This window comes from Orycteropus afer, unplaced genomic scaffold, assembly GCF_000298275.1.
Source record: "Orycteropus afer afer isolate SDZICR_OR568_19922 unplaced genomic scaffold, OryAfe1.0 scaffold00263, whole genome shotgun sequence".
NCBI classification, from domain to species: Eukaryota; Metazoa; Chordata; class Mammalia; order Tubulidentata; family Orycteropodidae; genus Orycteropus; species Orycteropus afer.
Genome location: NW_006921850.1, coordinates 2,846,424 through 2,857,853, shown reverse-complemented (window position 1 = coordinate 2,857,853; position 11,430 = coordinate 2,846,424). Strand labels below are relative to the sequence as shown.

At 39.9% G+C, this 11,430-nt stretch overlaps 1 protein-coding gene across 1 annotated transcript in view; it reads right to left on the bottom strand.

The window, feature by feature from the left end:
* ELMO1 (engulfment and cell motility 1) overlaps positions 1-11,430 on the bottom strand; it is a 679,198-nt gene that overhangs the window by 569,287 nt on the left and 98,481 nt on the right. The gene's annotated exons all lie outside the window — the stretch shown is intronic.

Here is an 11,430-nt window from a genome sequence, read left to right as displayed (position 1 = left end):
TATCACTACAGAAGTAGATTGCCCCATCTTCCTTCCGAGGAGTGGCTGGTGGGTTTGAACCACTAGCCTTCTGGTTAGCAGTCAAGTGCCTTAGGTACTGTGCTACCAGAGCTCCACATGTATTTATATAAAAATTACCAAAGGTAACAAGTCAAAATAAGATCTGTGGTTATTTATGAATTGTAAATATTATGCATTATTTTCTATGTAGCAAGCCACATTTTTCAAATTTTCCCTAAGGATTCTGCAATATTCTTATATTCAGGAGGAAAAATTAACATTATTAAAAAATAAAATAGCCGTAGTTTTGCTTTTTCCAAGTAATTGGCACAAATGAAAGGAGTCTAGTAGTTGTGTGGGCTACTGTATCAGATAGTAAGTTATATTTTCTCTATATAAGAATAAAAAAACAACATTCACTTTGACAAACTCAAATAACTCCCTATGGCTGTGTATGACCTCAATTGACGTTTCCCCAGAGGGAAACAGCCCTGTAAGGGGTTAGCAGGGGGCACAGGAAAGAGTACTGGTATATAAAAACTCACTGCTCTGTAGTAGATTCTGCTCATGATGACCCCACATGTTACAGAATAGAACTGCGCTGTAAGGTTATCACGGCTACAATCTTTATGGATGCATATTGCCAGGCTTTTCTTCTGCAGTGCACTGGGAGGCTTCAAACCGCCAAACTTCTCTTTAGTACCAAAAATCAAACCAAACACACTGCCGTCGAGTCAGATCTGACTCACAGTAACCCCTCCCTGGGTTTCCGAGGCGGTCTCTCTATGGAAGTGGATTGCCCAACCTTCCTTCCGAGGAGTGGTGGATGGGTTTGAACCACCAGCCTTCTGGTTAGCAGTCAAATGCCTTAGGAATGCAAACCATTTGTACCATCCAGGGACCATACTGGTAGTGTAAGTGTCAAGTATTTACCACCTGTTTTGGAAAGTACTACATCCAACATAATTCCAGGTCTATTATGCCAGTGAAGAAGTAGTATAAAAAGTCCTTGGGTTTCTAAAATTTCACCCAAATCACAATAAAGTGTTCAAAAAAAAAGTCCTACATTGTCAAGTTTCACAGAAATTTTCAAATGGGTACTCAACATGCCCCATCAATCTTCCTACATTTTCCTGAAATGTTTGCATCTTCCAAAACTGCTCCTTCATATTCTTTCTTCTCTTCTTAAACCTCCTCTATCTCTTTACCTGCTTCCCCTACAGTGATTATCTTGCCGCATATTTTACGAAGGAAATCTAAAAAATCAGTCAAGAATTTCTTTATCTTCCTGATTCTAAGAGCACCAGTTCACCAGCATCTCTACCCACACACTCTGCCATCCTCCAATACTATATAGATCAATTGTCCTGTTTCCTATCAACATCAAATCCTTCCCTTATACTCTGGATCCCTTTCCTTCTTCCCTTGTCAAGTACTGTACTTCAAAAGTAGCCACTTTTCTTCTTTACCATGGGGTTGTCTCTGCACTAGATCATTTCTAGTAACAGTCTGTAGAAGTTACTTTCTTAAAAACAAACAAACAAGAATCTATAAATATCCACTGACCCAATTCCCTCCAGCTATTACCTCATTTCACTACTCCTATTCTCAGCAAAGGGAGCTCTGGTAGCATAGTGCCTAAGGCATTTGACTGCTGACCAGAAGGCTGGCGGTTCAAACCCACCGGCCACTCCTCGGAAGGAAGGTTGGGCAATCCTACTTCCATAGTGATACTGCCTCGGAAACCCAAGGAGGGGTCGCTATGAGTCGGGGCCGACTCGACGGCAAACAACAACAACAACAAAAATTCTCAGCAAAAGTTCTGTAATGAAAAATGGTCTAAAGTCACTGTCTTCACTTTACCTCATAGTCTCTCTTCTTCCCACTTCACTTTGTTTCCAACTCCTCCCCACACTAAAAGTGTCTCCATGATGCTGTCGATAACCTCTGTGTGGCAGATCCTGGGGTCACGTTCCACATCCAGTCTTCCTCATCTTCACAGCAGTCTTGCACATACCTAAGTACTCCCTCCTCCTTGAGGGAGTACTTAGGTTCTAAGTACTTCTCTAGGCTTCTTGGAAGACTCTTCCTCTAAATCTGAGCTGAGCCCTTCTTTTCTATTTTCCCTGTGGTGACCTCATCCAGCCCCAAGTTTTTCCAATGGCCATAGAGTGCACTCTGACTCATGGTGACATCATGTATGCCAAAGTAGAACTGCACGTAGGGGTTTCATGGCTGCGGTCTTTATGAAGTAGATCACTAGGTCTTTCTTGCAAGATGTCTCTGTGGAGATGCCTTCAAACTTTGGTTTAACACCCAAGGGTGTTAACAGCTTGCACCATCCACAACTTTAAACACCATTCATATGGTGATAATTGACAAACCTATGTTTCTACTGGCTGCCCCCAAGTATACCAAACTGCCTAGTTGACATCTACTAAGTGTTTCAAATGCTTCAGTTTCCCTTGCCCACATCGTCTATTCCTGTAAATAGCACCACTCTTTACCTTGCTGGGAAAAAAAAAAAAACAGGATGATCCTAGCGTCCTCCCTCAAGGTGCACCATACCCAATCCCTCAGGAAGTCAGGGAAACTTGCCCTCCAAAACATGTCTTCAAACCTTCACATGCCCACAACACAGGTAGTCCAAACCATCTTCAGCTTCTGCCTGGACTACCTGTGGCTATCAAGTTGATTCCAATTCATGGCATCTCATGTGTGTCAGGGTAAAACTGTGTTGCACAGGGTTCTCAATGGTTGTGATTTTTCACAGGTAGATCGCCAGACCAAGCATGTAACCGTCTGTGCCCCCCAGGGACTCCTGGTAATAAATTCCTACTCAGTCTGCTGCTACCCCTGCAATCTGTTCTCAGGTAGCAGCCAGACTGATGGCATCACTCCTCTGCCTAAAATTCTTCATTGGTCCTTTCTCCCTAGAGTTAGGCCTCATAGAGCAATGGTGAGAAATGGAATTTAAGCCATTTTATAATTTCGTTATGAGTTTCTCAGGCCAATAGAGAAAAATTGATTCAAAACATTGTTATTTATTAGTAAATCTTATTGTTAAGGATCTCTGCTAACTTGAATCCACAGAGCAACTGAAATAGTATCATTTTTCTTACTGCCAGTATAACAAGTACCAAAAATCAATGTGACCAGGCCCTCTGACTTAGAAACTTCTAATACTGATTTCCTAAACAAGAAAATACAGGAAGGGAGGATTATGCTTACAGCTGACAAAGCAACAATAGATATTGTTAATGAACAGTTTCATTTATACTGTCCACAGAGGGCAAGATAAGGAGTAAGGGGCAAAAGCAATTCAGACTATAGGTAAAAGGGTTCTTAAAAATCTAATCATTTACATTTGACCCAGACATTCCATTACTAGGTATATATCCTAAAGAAGTGAGAGCCATGACAAGAACAGACATATGCACACCCATGTTCATCGCAGCACTATTTACAAAAGCAAAAAGATGGAAACAACCTAGGTGTCCATCACCTGAGGAATGGATAACCAAACTATGGTGCATACACACAATGGAATACTATGTAATGCTAAAGAATAACGTAGAATCTGCAAAACACCACATAACATGATGAACTTGGAGGACATTATGCTATGTGAAATAAGTCAATCATAAAAAGACAAATATTGTATTAGTCCATTATTGTAAAAGTCAAGGAAAGGTTTATCTATGGAAGGAAATTTTTTTTGCTGGTTACCAGGGGTGAGAGGGGAGGGTAGGGAACACTGTTAGATAGACAGAGATAAGTATTGATTTGGGTGAAAAGAAGGGCAATGTACCAAATGTGAGTGATCAATATGGTGGCATTGAGTAAGAGAAAGACATAGAGAGGTACATGGGAGGTACAGACAACAAAGATGAACCTTTCTTGCACATAAAGTACTGCATTGTCAGTGAAGGAAAACATGGGTATATGGGTGGATAGATGGGTGGACAGGCTGAACTAGTAGGTATGTCTATGAAGTGGCAAGTGTACCCAAGAACATGTACAGGGTTGGCAGACAATGATCCTATAAGTTTATGTGTATGATCTGAATTCCCAAGTATATAGTAGAGCTGACAAGATGCAAGGTTGTAGTCACTGCTTGGTCACAGTCAGCTACCCAGAGGGACTGAGTAGTTGAATCTGTAGGCTCGGGACCATAGTCGCAGGGGACATCAAGCTCAGTTGGCATAACATACTGCACAAAACACTGATCCACCTCCTACTTTGGCGAGTAGCGACTGGGATCTTAAAAGCTTACAAGCTGCCATCTAGATGCAACGATGGGTCTCTACTCGTCTGGAGCAAAGAAGAATGAAGAAAACCAAAAATTCATGGAAACAATTAGTCCTAGAGACTGGTACACCATCCGATCTGCAGTCTATACGACTATGAGACCAGAAGAACTAGATGGTGCCTGGCTATCACTGTCAACCACTTGGAAGGGGATCTATGTAGAAGATCCTTGATAGAGAGGGAGAACAATGTGGAACAAAACTCAAAATCATTTGGAGAAGAAAAAAAAAGAGAGGGGACCAGGTTTGCTGGTCCAATAGAACCTGGTGGAACCACTGAGACTATGCCCCTAGCTGCCCTTCAAGCCTGGAACTGAACCCACACCTGTGGCTTCCAGCCAAACAAAAGACAGACATATGAGTTGAACATTTACCTGAGGTAAATAAACTCCTTGGAGAGGACAGTCATAGGAGAAACAAGGGCTGTTTACTATGCACAGGGAGACAGCTCAGGGAGCAGGAGTGCACAGAGGGATGGACACAAGGAAGAGGTAACTATTGAGAGGAAGTGGGAGGGGAGCTGTTGCATTGGGGTAAATTGTGGTCAATGTCATGAGATAAAGTGTATGTGAACTGCAGTATGAAAAGTGAATTTGGTCTGTAAATTTTCACCCAAATCACTACACACACACACACACACACACACATACATACACACATAATGGGGAGCTCTGGTAGCATAGTGGCTACGACACTTGACTGCTAACCACAAGGGTGGCGGTTCAAACCCACCAGCCACTCCTCGGAAGGAAGGTTGGGCAATCCTACTTCCGTAGTGATACTGCCTCGGAAACCCAAGGAGGGGTCACTGTGAGTCGGGTCCGACTCAACGGCACATAACAACAACAACAATATATATAATGGTTTGGACTACTGAAATGATTTCAGCATGAGACATTATGATTAACCTTCTGTATATGGTATTGACTTTATGGTATTTTTTATTTGTATATTTATTTGTTGTTGTTAAGTGCCATCAAATGAATTTTCGACTCATAGCAACCCAGAGCAACAGAGTAGAACTGCTCCATAGGGTTTTCCAGGCTGTAATCTTTCCTGAAGCAGATGGGAGGCCTTTCTTCTCCAGTGCTGCTAGGTGGGTCAGAACTGTCAACCTTTAGGTTAATAGTCCAAGACAAACCATTTGCATCACATAGGGATCTTTTAAATTTAACTAAACCAAAAACCAAACACACTGCCCTCGAGTCGGATCCAACTCATAGCGACCCCTCCTTAGGCTTACAAGGCGGTATCACTACAGAAGTAGATTGCCCAACATTCCTTCCAAGAGTGGCTGGTGGGTTTGAACCGCCGGCCTTCTGGTTAGCAGTCAAATGCCTTAGGCACTATGCCCTCAAAAGAGGTTGTATTATTTTATACTCAGGGGCCCATAGGAAATTTTTCTCACACTCTGATTATCTAGAAATATAGATTTGAAACTTTTTAAGAGAGTAGTTGAGATCAATTTCATATGTATATTAGGCATCTGTGGAGTTTTATTTATTTATTTATTTTCTCTTTGACTTCCTTGTTTACATATATATCCATATTTCTTTTTTTTGGGGGGGAGGGCTGTTTGTTTATTCATAGTTATGACTCAGAATGACCCTATGTACAACAGAACGAAACACTGTCAAGTCCTGTGCACATCCTCACAATCTTTGCTATGCTCAAGTCCATCACTGTAGCCACTGTGTCAATCCATCTCATTGAGGGTCTTCCCATTTTTCATTGACCCTGTACTTCAGCAAGCATGACATCTTTCTCCAGGGACTGGTCCTTTCTAACAACATCACCAGAGTATGAGAGATAAAGTCTGGGAATCCTGAAAATTAAATAAGTTAGTCCTCTATTTATCACAGAGGACTAAATTATTAACAACAACTATTTATCACACAATGAGCTCTGGTGGTGCAGTGGTTAAGCACTCAGCTGTGAACCAAATGTCGGTGGCTTGAACCCATCAGCCACTTAGAAGGAGAAAGATGAGTTAGTCTGCTTCTGCAGACATTTGCAGCCTTGGAAACCCTATGGAGCAGTTCTATTCAGTCCTCCAGGGTCGCTATGAGTCATAATCTACATGAAGACAATGGGTTTGCTTTATTATTTATCTATCTATCTATCTATCTATCACAAATGTTGTCAACTGGTTTTTTGCAGTTTACTATTTTTTACTTTATTCATGGCATTCTTTCCAAGCAAAGGTGTGTGGGGATTTTATGTTTTGGTAGTCCAATTTATCAGTCTTTTATATACAATGTTTGGGTTTTGTGTACTACCTAGAGTAGCTGTCTTCACTCCAAGACCATAAACGTATTCATTATAAGGACATTTTTAGACAAAACTTTCAGGAACACAAAAACAATGGTGTGTCAATCCAAGCTTCTTCTGATAGGAACAGTAGCCAAAAAAATATTTTTAAATCTACTGCATCCAATATGTGTCCTCAGATTCAATTTCTACAGCTATTATTACCATGACAGGCAGAGGAAATATTTCTCAGCTGCACAATCTGAAGCTATCCAACCCTTGAATTGTTCCAAAGCCACACATATTTGCTCACATTCTCCTGGCACACTTCTGACTATATTCTCATGACACGAATGAGATGGATAAAGATGCAACATATGGATCTATACCTGGGTTCTCAATTCTATTCCATTGGTCTATGTATCTGTCATTGAACCAATACCAGGCAGTTTTGACTACTGTGGCTGTATAGTAGGTTTTGAGATCCGGCAATGTGAGACCTCCTACTTTGTTTTTCTTCTTCAGTAGTGCTTTGCTTATCCGAGGTCTCTTTCCTTTCCATATAAAGTTAGTGATCATTTTTTCCATATCCATCAACCTATAGTCAGCTGATCTTTGACAAAGGCCCCAAATCCATTAAGTGGGGAAGAGAATGTTTGTTTAATAAATGGTGCTGGCAAAACTGGAGATCCATTTGCAGAAAAATGAAACAAGATATGTACCTCACACCACACACAAAAACAAACTCCAGATGGATCAAAGACTTAAATGTGAAACCTAGAACTATACAGTTTCTCAAGGAAAATTTAGGCTCAAACTTAAGGGCCCTAATAGTTGGTATAAATAGACTACCAAGCATAATTCAAAATGCACCAACAGCAGAAGAGAAGCCAGATGATTGGGACCTTCTAAAAATTAAATGTTTATGTGCTTCCAAAGACTTCTCCAAAAGAGTCAAAAGAGAACCTACAGATTGGGAAAAAATATTTGGTAATAACATATCTGACAAGGGACTTATCTCTAGAATTTATAGAACACTCCAACACCTCAATAACAAAAAGACAAACAATCCAATTAAAAAATGGGCAGAAGACATGAACAGACACTTCACCAAGGAGGATATTCAAGCGGCCAACAAACATATGAAGAAATGCTCACGATCATTAGCTATTAGAGAGATGCAAATCAAAACAACAATGAGATACCATCTTGCTCCAGCACTAGTAGCAAAGTTCAACAAGACAGAAAATAACAAATGCTGGCGAGGTTGTGGAGAGATTGGGACTCTCATACACTGCTGGTGGGACTGTAAAATGGTACAACCATTGTGGAAAGCAGTATGGCGATTCCTTCAAAAGTTGGAAATACAAATACCATTTGACCCAGCCATCCCATTACTAGGTATATACCCTAAAGAAGTGAGAGCCATAACAAGAACAGATATATGCACGCCGATGTTCATCGCAGCACTATTTACAATAGCCAAAACTTGGAAACAACCTAGATGTCCAACAACTGAGGAATGGATAACCAAACTTTGGTACATTCACACAATGGAATACTATGCAACGCTAAAGAATAATGTAGAATCTGCAGAACACCGCATAACGTGGATGAACTTGGAGGACATTATGCTGAGCGAAATAAGTCAGTCACAAAAGGACAAATATTGTATTAGTCCGTTATTGTAAATGTTAAGGAAATGTTTATATATTGGAGGACATTTTCTTTGTTGGTTACCAGGGGTGGGAGGGAAGGGGAGGGAATGCTGTTAGATAGATAGAGATAAATATTGATTTGGGTGAAGAGAAGGGCAATGTACCAAATGTGAGTGACCAATATGGCAGCATTGAGGATGAGAAAGACAGAGAGAGTTACATGGGCATTACAAACAACAAATATGAACCCCTTTGTAAATACAATACTGAGTTGTTAATGAAAGCAAATATGGGTATAGGGACGGATAGATGGGTGAACAAGCTAAACAATTATGTATGTCTAAATGGAGAGTGTATCCAAGATCATATACAGGGTTGGCAGAAAATGGGCCTCTCGAAGAGTATGAAGGGATGGACACTGGGAGGAGGTAACTATGGGGAGGAAGTGGGAGGGGAGCTGCTGCATTGTAAATTTTGGTCAATGACATGAGACAAAGTATATGTGAACTGCTGTATGAAAAGTGAATTTACTCTGTAAATCTTTCCCCAAATCCCTACAAAAAAAAAAAAAAGATGCAACATATGAATGATCCAGGTGTAGTAAAGAATTTGGCCTTGCCCAAATGGAGGTCCAATCTTTGCCGTGAGATTGTGGGAAGTAATGTATGTCACACTTAATAGGAGTATGTTTGTTTAGCATGGCAGTCAGTCACACTAGAACTCAGGATGGCCTGGCCATACCCAAATGTTTTACGGTAGGGGCTGGCCATGCCAAAAGATCAACCACATGATTTGGAGTGAGAGTTTGGGTTACATGCTTTCAGTCAGCCTGAAGGCTGAGATCAATCAATCAATCATTTCTACATAATGGTTCCCTAATAAAAATCTTTGGGCAAAAAAGCTCAAGTGTACTTCCCACATTGATGATACTGTGTATGTACTATCACACATCAATGCTATGAGGGTAGCATGCACTGACTGCACAGGGAGAGAACAATGGAAGCGTCCTACATGGAAATCTCCCAGACCCTGTTCTATGTGTCTTTTCCTTTGGCTGATCTTAACCTGTATTCTTTCCCTGTAATAAACTATAACAGCGAGTAAAACAGCTTTTGGAGAGTTATGTAAGTCTTTCTAGCAAATTATCTGAGGGTGATTTTAGGAACCTCTAGACTTGTATCTAGCATCAGAAGTGAGGGCAATCTTGTGTTGAGTCTATGCCCTCCAACCACTGCAGTTTGGCTACCTCCAGGCAACATGTTTTAAAAGACCACTAAAGAGATCATCTAAGGATGTACAACACAGTGGGTGGGGCCATCAGCTGAATGCCAGGGCTTTCACAAAAACAACAACGTAAGGTTGCTGTTGAAATCCTTATCAATGCCCTATTTCACTAGTAATAATCCAAAATATTGTAGTAGTAAAGGAAGACAAAAAATAAATTCATCAACCAACAAAAACACCACCTTTGATAAGGGGAAGATAAAACTCTGCACAGCTGCACGTTATCTTAAAAATAAGTCTGTGCTTGTGTGCATGCACATAGATGTACTGATGTGGATGTTCTTATTTAGCTTCAGAAAGAGTGGAGTGGGGGTAAAAAGAGGACTTTAAAAGCTAGGATACGCCATTTGCTGGGTTTCTTTATGGCACTCTTAACACTTCCTGGCAAATTTGACAGAGAGTGAGTTTTAAAACATGTATTTATTGTGTACATAAAAAGCCCAAGAGTTATTAGCATGAGCTAACCCATATTTTTTCAGTTAAACACAAAAAACTAAAAAGCAATCTACTGGACCACAAATAAAGTCTACAGATCCAAACTATCTTGCTTATAGAGTAATTCCCAATTCTTCACCCGATGGCTACAGTCAAACCACTAGGAGTTCACTTAAAATGCAGATTCCTAAAACCTCATTGCAGATAATGTAAAGGCCCAGACATCAGTATTTTTAAAGCTCCACAACTGATTTGGGTTTGGGGACCACTGCTCTGTAGAAAATGTAAATGACTATCTTATACACAGACTCTCCATCTTGTACTATTGGCTTCCACACTGGCTTAGCATCTTTCCATTGAGCCATGCTGGAAATGTGGGGGTAACTACCTGAAGAATTCAAACACCACTGTCCCTGATGCCAAGTAACCTACAGTATTAGTATATTCATTTTCAGGATGCTGAATAACTGTATCATGCCAAACATTTAACCTTTTTTCAGGGAGTGACTTCCATTGGGGAAATTTTGTTCCTGAACACATGGCAATAAAAAAGAGAATGGATCCCTTCATTGGCTTAGAGAAGGCCTAGATTTAAAAAAAAAGCTGAGCATGTCTAATTCTAAGAGGAAATTAAAGTCAAGGTGTGTTCTTTCTGCTCAGTAAGCAAATGAGTAATTTTAGCAAGATAAATACAAACTATAAGAACCATATGAAACATAGTCTCTAAAGGTCAAATTAACATTAATTCATGCTGACAACAGTAAGAAGACCAATGCTAAGTCAAACAAAAACAAGTCAGCTAGCTCATCATATAGTCACTGAAAAATGAGTATAAATTATAATTTCCATGAAGTGGAAAAGGAAACATCAAAAGACAATCAACAATGCATTCTATTGAGCTCATCACTGTGTTTAGGTTCAATATGTTATTGGGTAAAATGTTTAAGACTTTTTAAGCCTCTCTAATGTAATTTGCAATAAGAAGAATTTATGGTGGTTACAGTACCCGCAATTTAATTGTAGCCAGATGCTTTTCTCAATTTTTAATTTATTTTTAGCCTATAATAAGACTTCAGCGGAAAATGAAAATGATGGTTAGACACAGTTTTCATCACATACGCAAAGTGAAAATAGTAACACTTGGTGTATTTTATGCAGACTATGTTTTAGAAAAGCAATAAAATGCACCATGAAACAATGTAGCTTAAACATGCTAATGTTACTATCCAAAGTATCTGCAAGCAAGTTAAGAAGAATGTAGACAAATGACACAGTCAGCTACAGGAGTCTAAATGTATTGTACCATCTTGTTTAGCAGCTTTTATTGGATGACTTTATAGTATTTTATCTAGAATCCACTGTCAATAAAGAGTTTAAGCAACAAATATTTCTTAAGCTGTATTTCTATGAATTTGCATAATAGCTGACCAAATTCGAAACCAAACTCACTGCCATCAAGTGGATTCCGACTCATAACAACTCCCTTTGAGTTT